The sequence below is a fragment of the Nomascus leucogenys genome, chromosome 22a (assembly GCF_006542625.1).
Source record: "Nomascus leucogenys isolate Asia chromosome 22a, Asia_NLE_v1, whole genome shotgun sequence".
Taxonomy (NCBI): domain Eukaryota; kingdom Metazoa; phylum Chordata; class Mammalia; order Primates; family Hylobatidae; genus Nomascus; species Nomascus leucogenys.
The window spans coordinates 23,873,280-23,900,274 of NC_044402.1; the positions used below are offsets into that span (position 1 = coordinate 23,873,280).

General features: G+C 38.6%; 1 long non-coding RNA gene across 1 annotated transcript; it reads left to right on the plus strand.

Annotated features, from left to right (window-relative positions):
• Positions 1–700: 700 nt before the first annotated feature.
• On the plus strand, positions 701–9,284 carry LOC115832319. The gene is made up of 3 exons (XR_004027727.1): positions 701–800; positions 3,562–3,601; positions 9,035–9,284. It is a non-coding gene; the product is annotated as an uncharacterized LOC115832319 (long non-coding RNA).
• The last annotated feature ends 17,711 nt before the right edge of the window (positions 9,285–26,995 follow it).

Genomic DNA, 26,995 nt, shown 5'->3' on the forward strand with positions numbered 1-26,995 from the left:
TGTCATGCCTTTAATGGGGCCCTGTTACCATGGGGACATCAGAGCTCCTTCTCAGAATAGCATTTAGTTCTGACAATTGAAGAAGCTGGAGAATTTCAACTAAGCCAACATACTTAGTATCTTCCAGCACCTACAAATTTGAAAGTTATCCAGTTCTTAAGTATTGCCATTTGGTCTAAGAAGATACTGACTTCTGGCCATGTTTCAAAGAAGTGCACATATATAAATATCTATTCAATCCTTTATCTTCCAATATCCTATAACATGGAAATGTATATTGCTAGGTCCTCTTCATTCAACAGCAACTGAGTAGAACCCATTAATCCCTTCACTGGTGCATTCATTCAGGATATACATTTTGAGTGCCTTGAAACTATCTCCAATGCCCAGCATAGCCCATAGCATCTAGACTATATATATGTGTGTGTGTATATATATATATATATATATATATATATATATATGAATATATATAGCAATATATATATATACTTCCTACCTTCAATGACCTCGAAGTACAGCAAATAATTATTATGTGCTAAATGATGGAAACACAAAGATATACCATGAAGAGAAGTAGGAGTTGGAGGACCAAGTGTGTACAGAGACAAGATCATGGAAGATCAACTGAGCACCTCTGGCAAAACATCAAGAGCAAAGAGAAGATGGCCCATCATAAGCCAAAGCAATTAAATTCCTCTCCCTCTGGCCATACCAAAGAGCACTTAACATGCATCATGGTCTCAGGTCAAGAGTATATTAAATAGTTGACAGTGATGTGGCCTCTGGCTTTCCAGAAGGTAAGTCATGTCTTACAAATCATACCATAAGCAACCAGAGAACCAAGGCCACAGCCAACAGAAATCCAACCAAGTGGGCAGAGATAATGGTTTACCTGAGACAAAGATGGGAGGAATTTCCTAATTGTTCCCAGTATGCAGTACTTACCATAGAGATGAATAAGCTGCCAAAAGACCAACATCTCTTAATGTCTTACAAACCCATCTAGGTCTCACTGCCCGATGGAATGAAGTAAAATAAACTTAGTAGACTAAGGTTACCTTGGAATTCTCAGTGCCCACTGCATGTTTTTTATGTAGCATTTTCTATAGCTAAATTTCCTTATATACTTTAAGCACTTACCAGAGTGCTTAGCCTGTATTTTGGACATTTCCTAGAACTGCTGAAACAAGAGAAAGCAAGTTGGGATTATGTTGGGGAGAAATAATAGATTTCTTCCTGCCTGACATTCAAAGCCCTGGTAATTTTAGCAAGGTAAAGTGGTTCAAAATGCCCCACTAGAGCTCTGGCTCTGCAATGCAAGCAGGCAAATTGCAAAATGTGTAGATTGTTAGTCTACTTAGAAAAAAATTTAACTGCATATCTCATTTGATTGTGCTTTGCCTGAAGGTCAATACAGTATAAAGATGGAGGCCTTGGTTTCTAAAAATAAGGAATCTGGCTCTAATAATGGTACTTCCCAGATTAATAGCTTAGTAGCTGAGCATTTTGATCTTGATCTTTAATCTCTCTAGGCCTCAGTTTCTCCATCTGAAAATGGGGCTAATAAAAATAGCTTATTCATATTGAGTGTTTTCTCTATGCCTGTCACTATCATACTAAACATTAATGCATTTAACCCTCTCTATACCCAATGAGAAAGATACTTCTTATTACTTTCATTTTGCAGATGAAAAAATCATGTGAATAGAGAGATTGAGAACTTTCCCAGGTCACATGGGTAGGAAGTGGTAGGGCTGGGATTGGAGGTCAGGCAACTGGGATCTACACAGCCTTACTGCTAGTCACTATATTGAATTTCTAAAATAATACCACATTTCCATTAAGAAGCTAAGTTGAGCTAATTATATATATTTGTCTACTGGGACTGCCATAACAAAACACCAGAGACTGGGTGATTTAAACAACAAAAATATATACTCTCACAGTTCTGGAAGGCAGAAGTCTAAGACCAAGGTGTCATCAGGATTGGTTTCTAGTGGGGCCTCTTGTCCTGGCTTATAGAGGACCTCTGTCTTGCAGTGTCCTTGTGTGGCTCTTCTTCTGTGCTCATGCAAGGAGAGAGAGAGAGAGAGAGAGAGATCTCTGGAGTCTCTTTCTCTTATTATGATACCAGCCTTACCAGATTAGGGCCCTACCCCATGACCTCACTCAATCTTTTTTTTGAGACAAAGTCTTGCTCTGTCGTCCAGGGTGGAGTGCAGTGGCGCATCTCAGCTCACTGCAACCTCTGTCTCCCAGGTTCAAGCAATTCTCCTGCCTCAGCCTCCCTAGTAGCTGGGATTACAGGCACTCACCACCACAGCTGGCTAATTTTTGTATTTTTAGTACAGGTTTCGCCATGTTGGCCAGGCTGCTCTTGAACTCCTGACCTCAAATGATCCACCCTCTTCGGCCTCCCAAAGTGCTAGGATTACAGGCATGAGCCACTGCACCCGGCCCCTCATTCAATCTTAGTTACCTGCCTAAAGTCCCTATCTCCAAAAACAGTCACATCGGAGGCTAGAGCTTCAACATATATATTTTACTGGGGACATAATTCAGTCCATCATACTATGTAAAGAATTTAGCATAGTAATTAATACACACAATAATTATTCACATAATGTCTTAGAATGTTCAGTATGCTATGACAAAATACCATAAACTGAGTGGCTTATAAACAACAGAAAAATCTCACAGTCATGGAGGCTGAGAAGTCCAAGGTCAAAGTACCAGCAGATTAAGATGTCTGGTGAGACTTATTTTCTGGTTCATGAATGGTGCCTTCTTGCTGTGTCCTCACATGGTGAAAGGAACTAGTTAGATCTCTGGAATCTCTTTTATAAGGGCACTAATTCCATTCATCAGTACTCCTCCTTAATGACCTAATTGCCTGCCAAAGGCTCCACCTATTAGTTCCAACACATTCATGATGAGGTTTTAACATATGAATTTGCAGGGGACACAAACCTTAGTATATTGTATCCACTTAACAAATAGTACCTATTGGTATTTCATGGATTTATTTGGCAAACTCTAGAAATTGTCAAGTTTATGGAAACATATGGAAATCAGAAATTGGAAATTTTGTTTGCTAATGCCATTTGAACAAATCAATTAATTTCTGCCCACCTCCTTTTCTTAAGCTGTGAATTATGATATACCCATCAAACATCTGCATGACCACATGTTCATAATAATATTCTTACAAAAATAATAGAGTCTAAAAAAAGAGAGCAACTTTTGTAGGAACTAGGTTTTATTTGTTCTGTTTTGTTTTGTTTTGTTTATCACAACTACTTATATTTTGGAGGCACTAGTCGTTCTTGATCTTCAGGCCTACGTTTATCTAAAATCCTGATTCATGGAAAATTTAGGCCCTCTTCTTTTATTGGGCTGTCTGAAGTTTGTCCAGGTTACACATCTATATCCCAGCACTTCCCTCTGCTATTCTTCACTTTCAATGGGGAGCACATTATAAACGCACCTCTTGTGAAGCGTCTTAAATATGCTGCAAATTCATAATCTATATAAAACTGATTGTTGCTGTCTTTTCAGAGAGGAAGTCACTGTCCATCATACAGTGCTTTAATTTGAGGTAAGTGGGATCAAAGAGATTGGCTAAGAGTCTACTTTTAATGTAGTTTATTTCTTTTAATCTCCTTTTTGTCCCATCTGTTTTATGATTGATCACACGAACTCAGGTCCCAAGTGAAAGTTGGTAATTTTAGATTTTCAGAAAAGTAGGACAAATTATCCCTTTACTTACAAGGATGAATGTATCAGATGGACCTACTACAACATAGGTTTTCCCTCTCTCTGGCCTTTCAATGCTGAAAGTTGTGTCCCGCCTAAGGTTGACTTCCTAAGAAATTACGTGTAAATGTCAGCTTCCTCTCAATATTGGACATTCATTATATCTTCCTTCATATAAAGATGAACCATACCCATATTTTTTTATTTAAGAGAAGGAATTTTCAGACAACTTGGGCCAGGTCACCTCAAGTATCTTTTAAGTCCTTTTTTTTTTCTGGTAAAAAGCTAGTCAAAATATTCAAACCATTTTTTATTTTATAGTTGCATCTATTTCTCCTCCTCCTCAACATATCCTAACATCAAGGAGTTCAAAGTATTATGAGAAGCAATATGATGCAGTTGTGAAAATATTTTTGCCAAGAGTTTTTAAAAAGTGAACTAATTTCTATTGTGAGGTAGACATGGTATTATATTACCTGAATGTGGGAAAGTGAGTTAGGCGACTTTGAAGGGTGTTTTTCTATCTTAGATGGCCACAAAGACCATCCATGTGAGGAGATGAATAAACAAAGCTGAATCCAGCCAGAGCTTTGCTCACTAACCTGTGTACCCTGGCTTAAGGTTGTGTCCACCTGGAAGAAAAGCACACTTTCTGATTCACACAAAGCTACCATTAGGGCTAAGGAGACTCTGCTCCAACCCTACACGTTCATGAATTTAGATTCTGTTCACCCCACTTTTTAATTGGTAATAACAAGTATTCTATTCTGCAACCATGTAATGAGAATCGTTATGTGTCATGGTCAATGTCCCCTATTCTTCCTGAAATCTGTGAAATCATTAGTGCTATTTAGGAACTCTGATTCTGGGGCAACATTCCAAACTAAATACAGAATGATCTCTGTGCCTATGGCTTGATGGAGTGAGAACAGTTCACAGCATTGAATGTTGTTGACTCATCAAAAGCATTTTTTAATCTGCAGACTAAGAAACATTTCCAGATCTGAACCTTGATGTATCATGACATCATGTTTATTTATGATATATTTTTAGTTCTCCCAGCTAAATTCCTTTCCCAAATGTGATAATCTTAAAGCAGCTACTAGGGGAAGAGTCAGAACACCTGAATTCAAGCGTTGGCTTTACAACTTCTCACTTTTTGACCTTGAATGCAAGTCATTTGAGTTCTCAGGGCATTGCTTCCCTCTGAACAGCATGAACAGTGAAGAAAAACTAGCCTCTGACTCCACAGGGATGTTGTGAAAATAAATGAGATGTAGGTCTAGAGTGTCACTTTAAGCTCTTAGGAATGAAAGAGCTTAAAGAGATATAAGGTTTCCGTAGTTATTCTTTATTTTTTCAGCCTTGCAAGTGAGAAAGGTTCCACCTTGGTAAGTTTTGAAGAATACCGCCTCGCTTACTAGCCCCCCCAGATCTGTGGCTTTGCCCCTTCTACATTCATAAAGTCTATTGTAATTCTAACTACTGACTCAGTGAAATTTTTAAAACTCTGCCATATACTTGGACAACAAAGAAGAGTGGTCACACTCTGTGTGGGACAAATTATCTGCCACCAGTTGGACATCACACTATACAGGCTCCTACACTGGCTGTTAAAAAAAAAATTGTAATAAGATAAAGAAAATGTCACATTGCAGAAAAGAAGAAGTTGCTAGGACAGACTTCCCACCAGAATATTGATCTGATAGAGTCTAGAAGTTCATAGGGAATAAACTTCCAGCACTTTCTTTAGGAGAACTAAAACTATATTTTGCCAATGTCAGAGATACACAAGGTAGTTTCACAAAGTAGTTGTGAAAGAGAATCACAAATAACCAGCTAAAACTCCTGATCTTCTCTCTGCCCCCAGATGCAGAGCCTCTGACAGGTGATATAGATAAGTACTGTATAACCTGTCACTTTATCTTCCTTAAGAGGGCAGCATAATCCACGGAGATCACATAAACTCTTCTGTGGCTTCGATCCCATTCTGACATTCAGGAGAAAAGTTGACAGTAATAGATTAGAGGAAAACACTACAGTGAAGAGATACTTACAATAGGTAGCTCTGACTAAAAATGTGTTTTGGCAAGAATTAGCTGGCAAGACACATTGGCATGCTGGCATAGATTTCTAAGCTAGTGGATCAAACTAACATCTTTGCCTCAATCTCATTGGGGCCCAGGTTGACTTACATGCTTTGATTGTCTTCATTCATTCATTCTATAAATATTCATTGAGCACTGTAATGGAAATTGCTGGTAGTATCCCCAAATCTATTCTCACCTCCTGTATTACTCAGGGGTCTCCAGAGAGAGAGAACCAATAGAATATATATAGATAAATATAAATATATGAGATATGATTTATTATATTTATTATATAAATATAGGATTTATATTATTATTTATATATGATTATGGAGGCTGAGTAGTCCCATGACAGGTGATCTGCAAGCTGCAAACCCTGGGATGCTGACGGCATGGCTCAGTCCAAGACCAAAAGCCTCAGAACCAGGAAAGTCAATGGTGTATTTCTCAGTCCAAGGCCAAAGCTCTGAAATCCTGAAAGGGCCTTCTTGTTAAGCACTGGAGTCCAAAGGCTGGGGAGCCTGCAGTTATTGTCCTAGAGTAGGAGAGGACGAAGTTATCCCAGCCCCAGCAGCAAAATCAACATACTCACTTTTTCTCTGTTTTTGTTTTCTCCCAGCCCCCAGTAGATTAGATGGTTCATGCCAATGAAGATTGAGGGCAGATCTTCTCCACCTAATCCTTCAGACTCATATCTAATCTCCTCTGATAACACCCTCACAGACACACCCCAAAATCATGCTTTACCAAGTTGCTAGGTATTCCTGAATTCAGACAAGTTGACACCTAAAATGAACCATCACACTTCCTTCCTGAGCAGGTAGCTGTCCAACTAGAACCTACATTTTCCAGTTGATCTTACAGGTGTGTGACCTAAGTATGCACTAATGGCAACTGAGTGGGAAGAGTGGGGGCAATTTCAGCATCACTTACCTTAAAGAAAATCCTTGACCTGGACTTTTGCTCACTGTTGCCTACTTACTGAAAATGGCAAAGTCAAGCCTACCTACCAGCCATAAACTATTATGGGAGAGGAAAATAAATATCTGTGTTTTAGAGTCCCTTTGTTACATCAGCATAGCCTGCACCTTTACAAATAGGTGTGCCTTCTTGGTACTAGATTCTGTGCAATAAGATGACAATTCTGCTTAGCAAAACACACATGGTGCATGTCCCCATGGAAAGTATAATCTAATGTCTACCATAGTCTTCTGTCTGAGAACAAAACATGTGAGACAAGTGTGGCCATACTCATCAATCAAAATAAACCAAGACAGAACAAGAGTAAAAGAGTGGGTAAGAACCTGGACTTCAGTGCCATGCAGGTGTAAATTCAATCTCTTGCAATATCTTTTACTAACCACGTCTTTAGGCAAATCATTGAACTTTCGTAAGCTTCATTTTCATTCTTGTTATTTGAAGATAATAGAAATAATAATATGTACCTAATAAGGTTGTGATGATGATCTAAAGAATTAGGTATATAAATTGCTTAACCTGGAGTTTGAGTTTACCAAGTGTGATTATCAGAGTTCAATTTTTCCACTACTCTTGTTATTTGTAAATTCCATCAGGAGGGGCTTAAAGAAAAGATAGAAACATCATTATCTCATTCAAGCCATATTATATGAGGCAGGTGTCATCATTCCCATTTTGTAGATGAGAAAACTGAATCTTAGAGGGGCCACTACTTAGTAAGTGGCTGAGCCAGAATTTATTTTCAGGTGTCTAATTCCAAAGCCCATACTACTACACCAGATGTATGACAATCAGGCCTAGAAATCCCTGCTCAGCTATTAGTCCAATGAGGTTAATTCTTCAAGATTACGTTACAATTGTCAGGTTTTTTCCACCGCCTACCATACAAGTAAAACCCTTCTGATAGTAAAGTTTCCAGGTCTGGACCCCAGTGCATAAGTTAGTACCTTCTTCTGTGTTCCTAGGGCACTTTGTATCTCTGTTATCATTTAGTCACTATCTTATAATTGTCACTATCTTGTAATTCTTTTTACTCATTTGACATCCTCCACTGGAATGTGAGCACCTGAAATTTGGAGTTCTTAAATATCTCTGTCTCAGGACTTAGCATGATGCCTGGTATGTACTAAGCATTCTATGAATAACTGTTGTAAAGAATTGCCATATGAATAAATGAATAGACATTAAAAACTGGAGTGTTAGTAACCTACCCATTAAGGTGGTTATTTGTTTGATGCAAAGGAAGTGGAGGCATTCAGTTTTTAAAATAAACGATTGGCAATAAAATATTTAATAAAATTCATCAAGCATAAGAAATTAGTGCACAGTAGTCCCTTGATGGAAATAAATGTTTTCAAAAAGTCATATGCTGATTGCTTTGACCTCAAAGACAAAATGAAATGTTATGCATCATCTGTAAGTGTCCAGTTAGCAAAAGTATTTTTAACCTCAATAGGAACTGAAATATTGTACAACTGTGTTAGAACAATTGTAGCAAACAATATACTTGAAACAGAAAAGAGAAACACAAAACAAAAATCAAGATTCTGTTCTGTGAGAGTAGATTTAATTAGAGAAAGATAAGGAAGCAAACGTTGACTTCCAAAGACCCTGAATGCATTTACTGTGTATTTTCATTGGGTTTACAAGGCACTGGTTCTTTATTCTCCCTAATTCCATATCAAAGCTTCCAGTGTTCACTCTCTTTACTATAGAGATATTGCCAGCAATACTCTACATAGAATAGTCTGGATTAGCCCCCTTTTTCTCACAAGTGGAACAAAGAGAGGGAGAAAAATATTTCTAAGATAACTGGAAAAGAATTGGAAACAAAAAAATCTGTGATTTTTTTATTTCTTTAGACATAAAGAAAGTTAAAGAAGGAGTGAGTAAACTGACCAGAAAGATAGTGTCTGGTGTAAAGCTTACTGACCTACAATGAGGGAAATATTAAGGAAATAAAGAGATGAGCAAAAGCTTCATATATTTAAAAAGGACAGAAACAGGTAGCAGGAAATACAATGACTCACAGTATTCTTCCATGCTGGCTGACAAGTAATATCATCAGCCCAAGGAATTTTGTTTGTTATTGAGAACAAACAGGAGGAGCAGATACCTTGTTGTAGGGGAGGAAAGGAGATGTGATAGAGAATTTTTCATTTACATAAATAGGTTAATTACAGCTTGATTTATTTTTAAATTCACAGAGGCTGAACTGATGTCTGTGGAGAAAAGAACACGAAGGAATAATGTAATATGAAACTCCCTAACATGATACACATACAAAGACTATCAAGGCAGAGAAATCAGTGTGGAAAATGCAAAACTAAGGGAGAAAGCATTTTGAACCACTCATCTAAGAATTTGGTCAGTATTAAAAAAGACAAGAATTCCAGAAAAATCTTCCAAGTTATGTTCACAGGCTTAGCAGAATAAAGGTAAGGCTTACTAGTTAAATGAATGAGAGAGGAGAATTTTTTCTGCATCTTAGAAAATGTTCAGACTCTGCCATCTTTCTCCACATCCCCCATGAACATCTCTGTAAAAACTGCCATCAGGACCAAAGACAGCAGCTCTCAGTTTCACGTGGGTGCCAGTGACCAAACTACTGCTCCAGGAAATAAGAGAGGATACAAACAAATGAAAAACATTCCATGCTCATGGATAGGAGGAATCAATATCGTGAAAATGGCCATACTGTCCAAAGTAATTTATAGATTCAATGCTATTCCCATAAAGCTACCATTGACTTTCTTGATAGAATTAGAAAAAACTACTTTAAATTTCATATAGAACCAAAAAAGGGCCTGTATACCCAAGACAATCCTAAGCAAAAAGAACAAAGCTGGAGGCATCACGCTACCTGACTTCAAACTATACTGCAAGGCTAAAGTAACCAAAGCAGCATGGTACTGGTACCCAAACTGATATATAGATCAATGGGACAGAACAGAGGCCTCAGAAATACCACCACACATCTACAACCATCTGATCTTTGACAAACCTGACAAACACAAGCAATGGGAAAAGAATACCCTATTTAATAAATGCTGTTGGGAAAACTGGCTAACCATATACAGAAAACTGAAACTGGACCCTTTCCTTACACCTTATATAAAAATTAACTCAAGATGGATTAAAAAGATTTAAATATAAGACCTAAAACCATAAAAATCCTTTGTATCCCAAGTGCTCAGCACACAGTTTCTGACACTAAACATTTGTTGAACTAATTAAATAGTAGGAAAGAGAATTAAAATGCCATGGTGAAAAAGAAGCGCATCTCTGCTGTCTACCCAACAGTGATCTACATCTCTTTCTCACTTCTGCATCTTATGGAGTCATAAAATTAAAAGTTTTGGGAACCCTGTATGACAGTAAGGTAGGAAGATAAAATAAGAAAAGTGTGATCACAAAGTGTAATCACTTTATATTACTGGTGCTTAACAGTTAGAATTAACATCCTCTTATGCTAATTGTGATGTTTTCCATTTTATATGTGTACATAATTTATGTTTAGCTGTTTCTCAGATTATTGTACCAGTCTCTTAGCCAAGGGTCTTGCTTCTGGTCTCACCACTTCATCATTACACCTCCTCCTAATTCATTCTTTGCCTTACAGTTTGTTATATTTCAAAAGTGCAAATACTATTATGTTACTTGCATGAATAAAACTCTTTATTGGTTCTCAATTGGTCTCAGGATACAGTGCTAGCTCCTTGGCAGAGCACCTGAGAGTCCTGTGAAATCATTTGTGAAATAAAAAATGCCGAAACAAAAAAGTTAAAGAAAAAGTGTCAAAACAAAAAAGCTAGAGAAAATCTAGTCCTTGATAATTACACGTTGCCATTTTTTAACAATAGCTTGACAATGTTATACAGCTTATGAAACATTCTTTTCAAAAACACGACCAAGAGCTCCATACTCCATCTGTCACCTTTACCAAAATATAACTCAAGTTTATCCTTAATTTTTTTCATAAAGGGGATTATTTTACCTGAATTGCTACTAGATACAAATTTAGTGAAAATGTGTCTCATAAGTCACTGCATTCATATTCAATTCAGGAATTGTCTCTTCTACAAGGCCAGGCAGTTGAAGTCTGGGCTATGGATCCCTCCTCTTCATATTGTAGGGCCCTGCAACTATTTATAATAATACATTTATCTCATTATATCAAATTATTATTTTAGGTGTCTGCCCTCTAGTCCTATGAGCAACTTAAGGACAAGTGCAAAGAACTTTATTTTCAATCATTCTCTATGCTCTCAAAATGTGCTGCTTGATGGAAGACATAACTATGATTAAGACATTATTCCTTACCTCAAAAAGTTAAATCTTGGGGAGTGGAGCCAAGATGGCCGAATAGGAACAGCTCCGGTCTACTGCTCCCAGCCTGAGCGACACAGAAGACGGGTGATTTCTGCATTTCTGCTTGAGGTACCGGGTTCATCTCACTAGGGAGTGCCAAACAGTGGGTGCAGGACAGTCGGTGCAGTGCACTCTGTGCCAGCCAAAGCAGGGCGAGGCATTGCCTCACTCGGGAAGCACAAGGGGTCAGGGAGTTCCCTTTCCTAGTCAAAGAAAGGGGTAACAGACGGCACCTGGAAAATCCGGTCAGTCCCACCCTAATACTGCGCTTTTCCAATGGGCCTGGAAAACGGCACACCAGGAGATTGTGTCCTGCACCTGGCTCGGAGGGTCCTATGCCCACGGAGTCTCGCTGATTGCTAGCACAGCAGTCTGAGATCAAACTGCAAGGCAGCAGCGAGGCTGGGGGAGGGGCGCCCGCCATTACCCAGGCTTGCTTAGGTAAACAAAGCAGACAGAAATCTCGAACTGGGTGGAGGCCACCACAGCTCAAGGAGGCCTGCCTGCCTCTGTAGGCTCCACCTCTGGGGGCAGGGCACAGACAAACAAAAATTCAGCAGGAACTTCTGCAGACTTAAATGTCCCTGTCTGACTGACAGTTTTGAAGAGAGTAGTGGTTCTTCCAGCACGCAGCTGGAGATCTGAGAACGGACAGACTGCCTCTTAAAGTGGGTCCCTGACCCCAAGCAGCCTAACTGGGAGGCACCCCCCAGTAGGCACAGACTGACACCTCACTCGGCCAGGTACTCCTCTGAGACAAAACTTCCAGAGGAACTATCAGACAGCTGAATTTGTGGTCTCAGGAAAATCCGCTGTTGTGTAGCCACGGCTGCTGACACCCAGCCAAACAGAGTCTAGAGTGGACCTCTAGTAAACTCCAACAGACCTGCAGCCAAGGGTCCTGTCTGGTAGAAGGAAAACTAACAAACAGAAAGGACATCCACACCAAAAACCCATCTGTACATCACCATCATCAAAGACCAAAGTAGATAAAACCACAAGATGGGGAAAAAACAGAGCAGAAAAACTGGAAACTCTAAAAAGCAGAGCACCTCTCCTCCTCCAAAGGAACACAGTTCCTCACCAGCAACAGAACAAAGCTGGACGGAGGACGACTTTGACGAGTTGAGAGAAGAAGGCTTCAGATGATCAAACTACTCCAAGCTACGGGAGGAAATTCAAAACAATAGCAAAGAAGTTAAAAACTTTGAAAAAAAATTAGACGAATGGATAACTAGAATAACCAATGGAGAGAAGGGCTTAAAGGAGCTGATGGAGCTGAAAGCCAAGTTTCAAGAACTACGCGAAGATTGCAGAAGCCTCGGTAGCAGATGCGATCAACTGGAAGAAAGGGTATCACTGATGGAAGATGAAATGAATGAAATGAAGTGAGAAGGGAAGTTTAGAGAAAAAAGAATAAAAAGAAATGAACAAAGCCTCCAAGAAATTTGGGACTATGTGAAAAGACCAAACCTACGTCTGATTGGTGTACCTGAAAATGATGGGGAGAATGGAACCAAGTTGGAAAACACTCTGCAAGATATTATCCAGGAGAACTTCCCCAATCTAGCAAGGCAGGCCAACATTCAGATTCAGGAAATACAGAGAATGCCACAAAGATACTCCTCGAGAAGAGCAACTCCAAGACACATAATTGTCAGATTCACCAAAGTTGAAATGAAGGAAAAAATGTTAAGGGCAGCCAGAGAGAAAGGTCGGGTTACCCACAAAGGGAAGCCCATCAGACTAACAGCTGATCTCTCGGCAGAAACGCTACAAGCCAGAAGAGAGTGGGGGACCGATATTCAACATTCTTAAAGAAAAGAATTTTCAACCCAGAATTTCATATCCAGCCAAACTAAGCTTCATAAGTGAAGGAGAAATAAAATACTTTACAGACAAGCAAATGCTGAGTGATTTTGTCACCACCAGGCCTGCCCTAAAAGATCTCCTGAAGGAAGCACTAAACATGGAAAGGAACAACCGGTACCAGCCCCTGCAAAAACATGCCAAATTGTAAAGACCATCAAAGCTAGGAAGAAACCGCATCAACTAACAAGCAAAATAACCAACTAACATCATAATGACAGGATCAGATTCACACATAACAATATTAACTTTAAATGTAAATGGGCTAAATGCTCCAATTAAAAGACACAGACTGGCAAACTGGATAATGAGTCAGGACCCATCAGTGTGCTGTATTCAGGAAACCCATCTCACGTGCAGAGACGCACATACACTCAAAATAAAGGGATGGAGGAAGGTCTATCAAGCAAATGGAAAACAAAAAAAGGCAGGGGTTGCAATCCTAGTCTCTGATAAAATAGACTTTAAACCAACAAAGATCAAAACAGACAAAGAAGGCCATTACATAATGGTAAAGGGATCAATTCAGCAAGAAGAGCTAACTATCCTAAATATATATGCACCCAACACAAGAGCACCCAGATTCATAAAGCAAGTCCTCAGTGACCTACAAAGGGACTTAAACTCCCACACAATAATAATGGGAGATTTGAACACCCCACTGTCAACATTAGACAGATCAACGAGACAGAAAGTTAACAAGGATATCCAGGAATTGAACTCAGCTCTGCACAAAGTGGACCCAATAGACATCTACAGAACTCTCCACCTCAAATCAACAGAATATACATTTTTTTCAGCACCACACCACACCTATTCCAAAATTGACCACATAGTTGGAAGTAAAGCTCTCCTCAGCAAATGTAAAAGAACAGAAATTATAACAAACTGTCTCTCAGACCAAAGCACAATCAAACTAGAACTCGGGATTAAGAAACTCACTCAAAACCGCTCAACTACATGGAAACTGAACAACCTGCTCCTGAATGACTATTGGGTACATAATGAAATGAAGGCAGAAATAAAGATATTCTTTGAAACCAACAAGAACAAAGACACAACATACCAGAATCTCTGGGACACGTTCAAAGCAGTGTGTAGAGGGAAATTTATAGCACTAAATGCCCACAAGAGAAAGCAGGAAAGATCCAAAATTGACACCCTAACATCATAATTAAAAGAACTAGAAAAGCAAGAGCAAACACATTCAAAAGCTAGAAGAGGGCTAGAAATAACTAAAATCAGAGCAGAACTGAAGGAAATAGAGACACAAAAAACCCTTCAAAAAATTAATGAATCCAGGAGCTGGTTTTTTGAAAAGATCAACAAAATTGATAGACCGCTAGCAAGACTAAAAATGAAGAAAAGAGAGAAGACTCAAATAGATGCAATAAAAAATGAAAAAGGGGATATCACCACCGATCCCACAGAAATACAATCTACCACCAGAGAATACTACAAACACCTCTATGCAAATAAACTGGAAAATCTAGAAGAAATGGATAAATTCCTCGACAAATACACCCTTCCAAGACTAAACCAGGAAGAAGTTGAATCTCTGAATAGACCAATAACAGGCTCTGAAATTGTGGCAATAATCAATAGCTTACCAACCAAAAAGAGTCCAGGATCTGATGGATTCACAGCCGAATTCTACCAGAGGTACAAGGAGGAACTGGTACCATTCCTTCTGAAACTATTCCAATCAATAGAAAAAGAGGGAATCCTCCTTAACACATTTTATGAGGCCAGCATCGTCCTGATACCAAAGCCTGGCAGAGACATAACCAAAAAAGAGAATTTCAGACCAATATCCTTGATGAACATTGATGTAAAAATCCTCAATAAAATACTGGCAAACCGAATCCAGCAGCACATCAAAAAGCTTATACATCATGATTAAGTGGGCTTCACCCCTGGGATGCAAGGCTGGTTCAACATATGCAAATCAATAAATGTAATCCAGCATATAAACAGAACCAAAGACAAAACCCACATGATTATCTCAATAGATGCAGAAAAGGCCTTTGACAAAATTCAACAACCCTTCATGCTAAAAACTATCAATAAATTAGGTATTGATGGGACGTATCTCAAAATAATAAGAGCTATCTATGACAAACCCACAGCCAATATCATACTGAATGGGCAAAAACTGGAAGCATTCCCTTTGAAAACTGGCACAAGACAGGGATGCCCTCTCTCACCACTCCTATTCAACATAGTGTTGGAAGTTCTGGCCAGGGCAATCAGGCAGGAGAAGGAAATAAAGGGTATTCAATTAGGAAAAGAGGAAGTCAAATTGTCCCTGTTTGCAGATGACATGATTGTATATCTAGAAAACCCCATCGTCTCAGCCCAAAATCTCCTTAAGCTGATTAGCAACTTCAGCAAAGTCTCAGGATACAAAATCAATGTACAAAAATCACATGCATTCTTGTACACCAATCACAGACAAACAGAGAGCCAAATCATGAGTGAACTCCCATTCACAATTGCTTCAAAGAGAATAAAATACCTAGGAATCCAACTTACAAGGGATGTGAAGGACCTCTTCAAGGAGAACTACAAACCACTGCTCAGTGAAATAAAAGAGGATACAAACAAATGGAAGAACATTCCATGCTCATGGGTTGCAAGAATCAATATCGTGAAAATGGCCATACTGCCCAAGGTAATTTATAGATTCAATGCCATCCCCATCAAGCCACCAATGACTTTCTTCACAGAATTGGAAAAAACTACTTTAAAGTTCATATGGAACCAAAAAAGAGCTGGCATCACCAAGTCAATCCTAAGCCAAAAGAACAAAGCTGGAGGCATCACGCTACCTGACTTCAAACTATACTACAAGGCTACAGTAACCAAAACAGCATGGTACTGGTACCACAACAGAGACATAGATCAATGGAACAGAACAGAGCCATCAGAAATAATGCCGCATATCTACAACTATCTGATCTTTGACAAACCTGACAAAAACAAGAAATGGGGAAAGGATTCCCTATTTAATAAATGGTGCTGGGAAAACTGGCTAGCCATATGTAGAAAGCTGCAACTGGATCCCTTCCTTACACCTTATACAAAAATTAATTCAAGATGGATTAAAGACTTAAATGTTAGACCTAAAACCATTAAAATCCTACAAGAAAACCTAGGCAATACCATTCAGGACATAGGCGTGGGCAAGGACTTCATGTCTAAAATGTCAAAAGCAATGGCAACAAAAGCCAAAATTGACAAATGAGATCTAATTAAACTAAAGAGCTTCTGCACAGCAAAAGAAACTACCATCAGAGTGAACAGGCAACCTACAGAATGGGAGAAAATTTTTGCAACCTATTCATCTGACAAAGGGCTAATATCCAGAATCTACAATGAACTCAAACAAATTTATAAGAAAAAAACAAACAACCCCATCAAAAAGGGGGCAAAGGACATGAACAGACACTTCTCAAAAGAAGACATTTATGCAGCCAAAAAACACATGAAAAAATTCTCATCATCACTGGCCATCAGAGAAACACAAATCAAAACCACAGTGAGATACCATCTCACACCAGTTAGAATGGCCATCATTAAAAAGTCAGGAAACAACAGGTGCTGGAGAGGATGTGGAGAAATAGGAACACTTTTCCACTGTTGGTGGGACTGTAAACTAGTTCAACTATTGTGGAAGTCAGCGTGGCGATTCCTCAGGGATCTAGAACTAGAAATACCATTTGACCCAGCCATCCCATTACTGGGTATATACCCAAAGGACTATAAATCATGCTGCTATAAAGACACATGCACACATATGTTTATTGCGGCACTATTCACAATAGCAAAGAGTTGGAACCAACCCAAATGTCCAACAACGATAGACTGGATTAAGAAAATGTGGCACATATACACCATGGAATACTATGCAGCCTTAAAAAATGATGAGTTCATGTCCTTTGTAGGGACATGGATGAAACTGGAAAACATCATTCTCAGTAAACTATCGCAAGGACAAAAAACCAAACACTGCATGTTCTCACTCATAGGTGGGAATTGAACAATGAGAACTCACGGACACAGGAAGGGGAACATCACACTCCAGGGACTGTTGTGGGGTGGGGGGAGGGGGGAGGGACAGCATTAGGAGATATACCTAATGCTAAATGACGAGTTAATGGGTGCAGCAAAACAACATGGCACATGGATACATATGTAACAAACCTGCACATTGTGCACATGTACCCTAAAACCTAAAGTATAATCATAATTTAAAAAAAAAAAAGTTAAATCTTAAATTTGAGAGAAGAAGAACCTTATAATACTGTATCATGAGACAGTAGGCTCTGATGTTACTTCTGCCATTTCTATAATACTGGGACAATTAATTAAATGTAGCTGAAAATGCAATGACAGTGATAATACCTACTTCAAAGAATTGTTTTAACGATTAAATGATGATGATGATGAAAAGCTGTTCTTGCCTATAGTAAGTGCTAAATAAATATGACAATCTGCACAAAGCTATGATAAAATACTGGTGGTGTGTGCACAAACACTGACAAAACAAATAAGGAGAGGCACATAGATTTATTATATTTTAATCTAAAACTTAACTGAGAAAGATATAAAGGTATGATACATGTTCTAGTGAATTGTGAAATATATCATTTTATTTACCAAGAGATGGTACTTGATTAAGCCAATGTGAGCTGAAGCAATGTAGGAAGAAAGTAATGGAAGACTTCCCAAAGGAAATGGTATCTCAGTTGAGACAGGAAAGATGAGTAAGCATTAACTACACAAAGAGGGGCAGAAGGCAGCCCGGGTTGGGGTAATACCTTTTCCAAAGACCTAGAGATAAGAAACCATGTGATGCTTTCAGGTAATTGCAAGTAGTTCTGTTTAACTGTGACATCAAATCAGAGGGATGCTGAGTGTGGCCCAAGGTGAGGATGGAGGGCAAGCCAAAGCCCTCTCACAAGAATCTCAGGTACTCTGCCAAGGAGATAACACTGTATCCTGAGACCAATTGAGAACCAATAAAGAGTTTTATTCATGCAAGTAACATAATAGAATTTGCATTTTTAAAATATAACAAACTGTAATGCAAAGAACGAATTAGGAGGAGGTGTAATGATGAAGTGGTGAGACCAGAAGCAAGACCCTTGGCGAAGAGAGTGGTACAATAATCTGATAAACAGTCAACAGTGGCCTGTATACTTAGTATCCCAAATGCTCAGTGCACAGTCTCTGAACCTAAACATTTGTTTAACTACTTAAATAGTAGGAAAAAGAATTAACATACCATAGTGAAAAAGAAGCAGCATCTCTGCTGTCTACCCAACAGTCATCTATATCTGTTTCTCACTTTTGCATCTTATGGAGTCATAAAATTAAAAGTTTTGGGAACCCTGTATGAGAGTAAGGTAGGGAGATAAAATAAGAAAAGTGTGATCACAAAGTGTAATCACTTTATATTACTGGTGCTTAACAGAATTAACATCCTCTTTTATGCTAATTGTGATGTTCTCCATTTTATATGTGTGCATAATTTATGTTTCTTGGGACATGATTTGACTTACAATCTGCCCAAATTCATGAGATGGCACAAGATACTAGTGGGTATAAATCTATTTATACTAATGCAAATACATATGCATATTTCAATCTCCATATTTGTTTATCACACCTAATTTAAAAAGAAAAGGCTGCAATATTTTTAAAAACATATTGGTTATTTAAATCCTGTCTCTTTCATAGTATCTATTTCTGGCTCCGTAAAAATCTTTTTTTCTTTTACAGTTCAGTTTGTTCAGATTAGTTATTGATACGGGATTCTCAATGGTCATGACCACAGCCAAATACACCTACATAAGTCATCCCTTATTTGTCCAATCTATTACAATTCCAAAAGACTTTCAAAGGGCCCTCTGGCTTCTGGTGGCTTTTCTGTGTGTCTAATTTCCTCCTGACCCCCCATTTATTGGCATCCGTGTTGGAACAGGTGTGAGCAGACACGGGCAAGTCCTTGGAGCCCACAGTTCAGTGCTGGCACAAGATAATGGTTATCTTCCTGGAGGAGATGACTCTGACAATGTTTTCCAGGATGCCAATTTCCAATTAGTGTCATCTTTTGCTCCATGTCCTAGGGCAAAAGTCCATTTTATAGTGAGTAGACTCAGGGTGTTCTGAGAGATGTGCACGAATGCCAGAAATTAGATGCATTTCAGCTTTTTCCTTGTTGTCAAGGATGACTGGTCTGTCAACCAGAGACACAGTCCCCACTGTCCAGTGTAAGGTCAGTCTCTTACTTATGAACAGGGATGCTAATTTATTTTCTAACAATGAAGCCAAATGTGCTTCCAGATGTTGAGCTATGAAGCAGTTGTGATTGCTGCAAGCACGTGGTAAAAAAAAAAGAAAATTCCACAATTAAGACTCACAAATTGTCTTCGGGAGACCATTTGCGTTTGAGGAGTGTGCTGATGTTTTTGGCAAAGCAAAACGTTTTGTCAACTGAACTCATAAGGGTTTTTAACAGACAACCTATTGTTACAAAAACAATTTATTTATTTTTATTTTTATTTTTTTTTTGAGACACAGTCTCACTCTGTCACCCAGGCCAGAGTGCAGTGGCATGATCTTGGCTCACTGCAACCTCCGCCTCCTGGGTTCAAGTGATTCTCCTGCCTCAGGTTCCTGAGTACCTGTGACTACAGGCGCGTGCCACCACGCCCGACTAGTTTTTGTATTTTTTAGTAGAGACTGGGTTTCACCATATTGGCCAAGCTGGTCTCAAACTCCTGACCTTGTGATCCGCCCACCTTGGACTCCCAAAGTGCTGGGATTACAGGCATGAGCCACCGTGCCTGGCCCAAAAATTCTTATAATAAATTTCCTAAAGACCATAGATTTATCTATAGCTAATATGCAAGGAAAAAGAAACCGGGGAGGGTCAATTTCAGAAGACTGTTCATACGATACCGTAACACTGTTGGTGGGGTCAATTTAATGGCAAATAGATGAAAAAATTCTTGGATCAAGTAAGCCGGTTTTTGTTTTGTTATTGTTGTTGATTTTGGTTTTTGCTTTTCCTGCATGAACGGGGTAAGCAATTGTCAAAAGTGTTATCCTGTGTAGGCAGAGGGTCTTTGCCAAGTCCTCTGTTTAAAATTGCTGACAATCTTGGGCACGTGCCTGACACACGAGTTCAGTAGAAGAACCTAATCCAGGGACAAGCAATTCCTGCTCCATTCCCTTACATGGGTCTGGCCAATGTACACAAAAGACTCCTTTCTAGTCCAGGCTACTGGCCAGCTTTGGTCTACTCTTCTATGTCCTATATCTGACTCTGAAGACACTTTATGTACTCATTCATCATTAGCCCTTGTTGAACACTCGTGTATAATTTTGTACTCACATTATGGTCCTATAAATCATCAGCTATGAATCAGAAACACATTTCACTATTCTCTCCAATCTTTACTGTACCAGTAAGCAGCCAGACCACCGTCTTGCTTTGCCTTCTCCAGTGAAAGAAAAAAAAAGGATATTAGCAGTCAATTCTTGTGCAAAATCAAACTTTAGATATAGGGTTGCTTCCGTTGTTGAAATATCTGGCAACTCTCCTCCTTCATAAGTCCCACCTAAAATCTCATCTGAATTCTACACTCTTTCAGCAAAAAAAATAAAGCTGAGACATGAGAACAAGAGTTTTATGAGTGAGGCAGTGTGGGGTAGCAGAAGCAGCATGGGCTTTGAAACTAGGTGAGCTTGATTCTCAAGGTCACCTTTCCATTATGCACTTGACTGCTATGAGGGCTTATGTAAGTTACTTGAGCGCCTCCTGCTTCAGTTTCCTTATTTGTAAAAATGAGGATTAAATGAGAGAAGGCACATTGGGACACAAGCAGGGACTTTAGAATATAGAGTCACTTTTTTCTTTTTAAATTTTTGATGAGAAAGCAGCGATAGTAGTTTTATTCAAATACAGTCATACATAACTTAGTGCCTGATGGGGATAAATTCTAAGGACTGTGTCAGGTGATTTCATCGCTGTGCAAACATCATAGTGTGTACTTACACAAGCCTAAATTGGATAGCCTACTACACATCTAGGCTATATGGTCTAGCCTATTGCTCCTAGACTACAAACCTGTATAGCATGTTACTTTACTGAATGCTGTAGGCAATTGTAACAAAAAGGTAAGTATTGGTGTATCTAAATCTATCTAAACATAGAAAAGGTGCAGTAAAAATATGGCAAAAAAAAGATTAAAAATGGAATGCCTGTCTAGGGCATTTACCATGAAGGAAGCTTATACAACTAGAAGTTGCTCTGGTGAGTCAGTGAGTCAGTGGTGAGTGAATGTGAAGGCCTAGGACATTACTGTAAACTTTTGTATGACTGGCAGCACAGTAGGTTTGTGCACAGTGGCGTCACCACAAACACATGACTAATGTGTTGCGCTACAATGTTAAGATGGCTACATCACCACCAGGTGATAGGAATTTTTCAGCTCCATTATAATCACACAGGTCCACCACTGTATATGCAGTCTGTCATTGACCCAAGCATTATTATATGGCTTATGACTGTATATAAGCAGAATGTAACAGATCATGTTTTCCAAAAATGGCCATGGCAATATTTCCAGTCTCATCTGCTCTTCCAGCACCTTGCCAACCCCTATCAAGAGGGGAGTCTGTTTCCTTTTCTGCTGATCTGGGCAGACCTCTGTGACTTCCTGGACAAACACTATGTGGTAGGAAGGACTCTGCATGACTTTCAAGACTAGCTCACAAAAAGCAATACAACTTGCTCCTAACTTTCTTTATCTAGATGCTTCTTCTGGGAACCCAGCCACCATGTTGTAAGGACGCTCAGAACACATAAAAATGCGACATTTAGATATACCAGCCAATAGGAACACTGGCTAAAACCAGCTAAGGTTTTAGCTAAGCAGCAAGCACGAACCACCAAGTGTGAGAGTGAACAAGCCTTCAGATAATTCCAGCCTCCAGCCTTCAAGCTGTCTTAGGTAATGCTGACTGGAGTAGAGATGACTGTCCTCAGGTTCCTGCCCAAATTGCAGATTTGTACGCAAAGTATGTGCTGTTAATGTTTTAAGCCACAAAATTTTGGGGTGGTTTGTTACATAATAGATAACCAGAACATGGAATCTCGGAAATTAAATGCAATGCTACCAAGTTTAGAATCAAAAAAGGTTCTCAAAGGATGTCATCTGAGATTTTCAAAATACAAAGCTGAAATGTGTCCTCAAAAACTTCACAATCCATCTTTTACATTTTGTAAAAACCTGAGGAACAGAGATGTTCTGTGACTCACTTGCCATCCTAGAAGTAGTTAGGGGTATGGTCTGAACCAAGTCCAGTTCAATACTGCACTTACCACAATATGACTATGAATACCACACAAGTTTGCTGGGTTCAAAGTGTGAGGGGTCAATTTAGTGCAATTATTCTGCAAGTCTACCAGAGTTCAGTACAATGTTTCCATGCTCCTCTCTGCTTATTTCTTTCTTCCTGCTTAACAGAGAGCCTGATCTGAACTTTGTTGATTTAGTGTGTAAGGTTAGGAGGCTGGATGGGATCCAACAAGCTCAACTGAGCTAACAAGAATTTCTTTTTAAAAAAAGTGTCAAACCATGAAATCAGCAGATGTGACTCAAAGCAAGGGAGAGAGAGGGCAAATATGCCGAGTATAAAGCTTCTGTTTTTCTACAGTCACTTTTCAGAGTATAAATGCCTAAAAATTCTATAACATCGATCAGATGGTTTGGCAGAAGCCTGTTTTTGGCAGGCAGAGAGTTCCACATGATGGTTTTATCTTGTTAAGAGCTAATCTATTATGATAGACTAACATACACAGATGCCCATCAATTAGAAAATGTTTTATCACATAATTGATTGCAGACTCTTCAGTCATTGAAGTGGCACTAGGAAAGAGTGTTGACATGAATATGTGTCTTTCTTCATTGCCGCTAGTCATACAAACTATTTAAATTGACCGACAAAAACTTTGTTTTTATATGCAGAAGTCTTCTTCCAACCTCATTCTCAAAGAATTCATATATATATGAATGAGATGAACACAAGTCTAAAAAGTTGTGGGAAATAATAAGGAGAAAATTGGAACAAGAAGGAAAAAGCAGAAAGGCAAAAAGGAAAAGAGAGCAAAAGAAAGAACTAGAGAATTAGGCCTACTACATTCATCCCATTTGTGGTTCAGTGCTTTTCTCCCATTCCAAAAGGTATATCTCAATCAGAGAATGAGACTCCAGGTTCTGTTAATCAAAGTATTCACCACTTTTTCCTGGAGTTTTAACTCAATACCTCGCACTAGTTCAAAGATCTTTTCTCTCTATTCTTCCTAAACGCTTGATATTCGTGATTAAATCAGGGGTCAGCAACTTCTGAAAGCTTTATGAAATTTTTCATTCTCAGTGAGGTTCTTCTTTGTCTACCAGCTGGTGGGGACACCTGATTTTAAAGGCACAACAGATAGGACCACGAATTCTATTATTTCAATGAAGTTGAGAGTTTGTTCCATGGAAACTTTCCACAAGGATGCACTTTAGAATGTGCTTACTGAGAACACAGTTAAGGTTTTTCACGATTTTACTTCCTTCATTTTGAAACATTTGTCGCATTTTGTAAGATTCTGTTGAACACGAAGTGGTGGGAATAACTTTTGTGAACCTCCTGTCTTTAGCCATTAACTGCGGACAACAAAACCGTTTCTTCTACTGGAGCAAATTCAGCTTCAATAAGAAAGTTGGACTTCTTTCTCATTTAGCCACAAGGCACTGATTTTCTTGTTCCAGCAAGGAAAAAAATGAGAAAAGATAAAAGTCAAAACAGCATGTCTCTTATGTGGTTTTGTGCTGATCTTTTGAGCTACAAAAATCCTAGAGAGAAACTTAAAGGGGAAATAACAGAAAGAAAAGGGTAAAATAATGGTGTTTTAAAATCACAGAAGAGAGAGAAGCTGTTAAATCATTTTCATTATTGTTCAGCCAGTGTTCTGCTAAAGAGTAATTAAATGGTTACCTAATAACGTGAATTATTTTATGTTTAAAACAGAATAAAATATGAATATTGGCTAATGTTAAGAGGCATCTGAAATTGCCCTAAGGGTGATAAAATGCATCTGAGGAAAGACCCAGAAGTAGCAGGAATGTTGGTATTTGACACTCAAACACAAAAGAAAATGGATTGAGAATGAGCATGGCACCAGAAAATGAAAATGGCAAGTTGAAACATGAAGAATAAGGAGTGAGGAAGCAAGAGAGGCTAGACTTTATGTTTAGCTCTGTCTGAATTCATAGTGTGGCTTTATACATTGCTCTGAAAGAAAAACAAATTGGAAAAGCTTTGAAAACGTCGCCATACATACCTCAGTGTTCTGATGGCTTTCCAACTCAAGCAAGCTGGGTGCTAATGGCTCATTATAGCATGCAAGATGCATATATGTTCTCACAATTCACAGCCAGTTACTCTGTACTTGTCTATGGATGGTGAACTTCCATCACATTTAATCACCAGTCTTGTCAACCCTGAGTGGTTACATTCCCAGATGTTGACTAATTGTAAGGATTGATGTTCTTCCAGATGTGTTAGGTTTCCACACATCTCTGTTAACTCCAAAAGAGGATGTGAGTGCTTTTCTAAATCAATGACCACTGATTAATCTCTCATAGACATCTCTGTGGCATAAGTGCCCCCTCTTCTAGAGAAATAAAATTGAACAGTGGCTTCTATAAACATCAGAACATGCTAACCACCACTCTCTCGCCAATGTCACCAGTTGATTTTAGAAAATGAAAAACAGATGCAAATTAGCAAAGGGTAGTAACCTGGTCCCATCATTTTTATATCTTGTATAAATAATAACTTGGTGAAACTGTAAAATTAAAAATGATCGGGCCCCAGGCTTAACTCAAAATGAATTAATGTTGCCATCGGAGACAGACATAGTGAATAGCATATAATAAGCATCTCAAACTGTGTGGAAGTAAGCTAGACCTAGACATTTCATAAAAACACTGATCATGTTTTATTTAATAATCAATTTTTATTTCTACAAACCTTTGAATTTCTTGATTCCACGCAAAAGTGCCAAGTACCTTAATAGATGAGTCTTGCACAGTCCCAAACCAGACAAGAAGTTTGGACAACTTTCAGCTAAGCATCCAAGCTTCCAAGTATTTATTAAAACTTAGTTAAAACTCCAGGCTTTTGAAAACCCTTAATTTTTGATAAATATAACAATGTCTACACCAAGACAACATAAATATTCTAATTAAGCCAAACTTGAAATTATCCCAAAGCAAGCTATCAAGAGTTTGAGTTTTTTTCCCCAATGTAGAAAGCATCTATCTTTTTTCTCTGCAGTAGAGTCTTCATTTCAACCAATGATGAAAATGAAGACAGTGAAAGGTTATTTGGTGATTACAGTTACAGATCGTTAATATGGACACAAAGGTTTATACTACAGCCAGTTCTCCACTTTAAAAAATGAACTACATTTGCTCTGTGATGCAAAACGTCTGGTTGGACAATGAACACCTCAATTAATTATTAAACCTTTTCTAACATTCTGGATATCTGGATAATTAATCTTTTTTTCCATTTACATCAAGACTTCAGGCATCAAATAGACCACGCCTTCCTGTGGACTAACTTTAAGTGGTCCTCAAAGAAAGAGTTTTCAAGCTGTGCTATGTTTTTTACCCAAAGCATTTTTCTCGCACTGGTATTTACTAATGCAGAGTTAAAGCAGTCTTCAGAAGATTATGATGGGGTGCTAGGATCTATAGATTTTGTAAACAAATGCCACAACTTTTCTAAATAAAGGATCAAAAAGCAAAGTTTTGGAAGAAAACGTCCAAGAACATACACATTAATTAAAAAAAAAAAAAAAAAAAGCAAAAATCAAAACTGAAATCTACATATTCTTTGCCAAAACTTTTGCCTACTGATCTACCGGGCTCTTTTAAAATCACTTTAACAGCTTCTTTTTCAAACAACTTGATTCAACTCAGTGGGGGTGGGGGAGAGGAACTGGGAGAGGAAACAAAGAGAAAACTGCAAAATTGTAGAACTAGATTTTTCTCTAGATTTGTGATTTTCATAAAAATGGAATTCCATAAAGGGGTTTTAGGAGCCAGCACCATGGAAGAGCATTGGCCAGAGAGAGCCTGAGGGTTCCTTCCAACCATCTCCATTTTCTCTGTTTTATACTTAAATATTCCATATAAGACTTCACATGAAAAAACGAAGTATCTGCAGCTAAAATCATTTTGAAAGTGGTCCTCAAAGTATGGTCCCCAGACCAACAGTACAGCACCACCTGGAAACTTGTTAGAAAAGCAAATTTTCAGGCCTTATCTCAGATCTACAGAATCAGACACTCTAGGTAGGGCCCAGCAGCGTGTTTTAAAAAGCACTCCAGACATTTTGATGCATTCTACAGTTTGAGAACGTCTGCACTGTATGAGCCCCAGCCATCACCTCCTACCAGAAGGCTTCTATAGCTAAACATCTGCCCCCTCTCCCACCTCCATCCACAACACACGTATCATACATGCTCACACAGCTAGGTTGTTGGTGTCCTTCCAAACTTGCATCCACCAGAGTGTGCACCACATTTTTTGTGTTATTATTTCTTTATGTATGTACCTCTTCTATAAACATATAAACTCATCCAAAACATCGATCATGGGGTACCCTTTTTTCCATTTCTCACATTTAGCATAGTGGCAGGCAAAAACAGGTACTCAGTAAACATCAAATGAATTACAGATACATTGACATTTGTGTATTTGATGTATTTAATTTGTATCGTACTTCTTCAAATAAATGAAGTCTTATATAAGTATGCTCATTGTATTAGGTCGTTTCTGAACTGGTATAAAGAA